Genomic DNA, 925 nt, shown 5'->3' with positions numbered 1-925 from the left:
CAGACCAGAGATTTATGGTGCTATCAGCCACTTGCCAGGACTGAACTGACGACCTTCTGCTTACAAAGCAGACGCTCTGCCACTAAGCTAAAGTGGCACCCAAAATAAGTGCATAAATCAATAATCTTCCTGTATCCTTTGCGGAGTGAGCAAACCTGCTCCTGCTCCTCATACCCGACTAGAGCCTAATGCTGCTGTAGGCCACTTGCCAGGATTGAACTGACGACCTTCTGCTTACGAAGCAGACGCTTTACCACTAAACTAAAGTGGCGCACAGATTAAGTATATGAATCAATGATTTTCCTGTCCCGTTCACAGAATGGGCCATCCTGCTCCTGCTTCTCGTACCAGACCAGATATTTATGGTGTTATAAGCCACTTGCCAGGATCGAACTGACGACCTTCTGCTTACAAAGCAGACGCTCTGCCACTAAGCTAAAGTGCCGCACAAGGTAACTACATAAATCAATAATCTTCCTGTATCCTTTGCGGAGTGAGCAAACCTCCTCCTGCTCCTCATACCCGACTAGAGCCTAATGCTGCTGTAAGCCACTTGCCAGGATTGAACTGACGACCTTCTGCTTACGAAGCAGACGCTCTACCACTAAGCTAAAGTGGCACACACACTAACTATATGAATCAATAATTTTCCTGTCCCTTCACAGAATGGGCCATCCTGCTCCTGCTTCTCGTACCAGACCAGAAATTTATGGTGCTATAAGCCACTTGACAGGATTGGACTGACGACCTTCTGCTCACAGAGCCGACGCTCTGCCACTAAGCTAAAGTGACGCAGAGAGTAAGTACATAAATCAATAATCTTTCTGTATCCTTTGCGGAGTGAGCAAACCTGCTCCTGCTCCTCATACCCGACTAGAGCCTAATGCTGCTGTAAGCCACTTGCCAGGATTGAACTGACGACCTT

General features: G+C 47.5%; 5 non-coding genes across 5 annotated transcripts; all 5 read right to left on the bottom strand.

Moving 5' to 3' along the window:
• Nucleotides 1–25: 25 nt before the first annotated feature.
• Pmar_PMAR004663 lies at nt 26–97 on the bottom strand. The gene has a single exon. It is a non-coding gene; the product is annotated as a tRNA-Thr (tRNA).
• A 102-nt stretch (nt 98–199) lies between these two features.
• Nucleotides 200–271, bottom strand: Pmar_PMAR004662. Its single transcript has one exon. It is a non-coding gene; the product is annotated as a tRNA-Thr (tRNA).
• A 102-nt stretch (nt 272–373) lies between these two features.
• On the bottom strand, nt 374–445 carry Pmar_PMAR004661. The gene has a single exon. It is a non-coding gene; the product is annotated as a tRNA-Thr (tRNA).
• Nucleotides 446–547: 102 nt separating this feature from the next.
• Pmar_PMAR004660 lies at nt 548–619 on the bottom strand. The gene has a single exon. It is a non-coding gene; the product is annotated as a tRNA-Thr (tRNA).
• A 101-nt stretch (nt 620–720) lies between these two features.
• Pmar_PMAR004659 lies at nt 721–792 on the bottom strand. Its single transcript has one exon. It is a non-coding gene; the product is annotated as a tRNA-Thr (tRNA).
• Nucleotides 793–925: the final 133 nt, after the last annotated feature.

The sequence above is a fragment of the Perkinsus marinus genome (assembly GCF_000006405.1).
Source record: "Perkinsus marinus ATCC 50983 genomic scaffold scf_1104296968680, whole genome shotgun sequence".
Lineage (NCBI taxonomy): Eukaryota > Perkinsozoa > Perkinsida > Perkinsidae > Perkinsus > Perkinsus marinus.
This window is presented reverse-complemented; position numbering and strand designations above follow the sequence as displayed.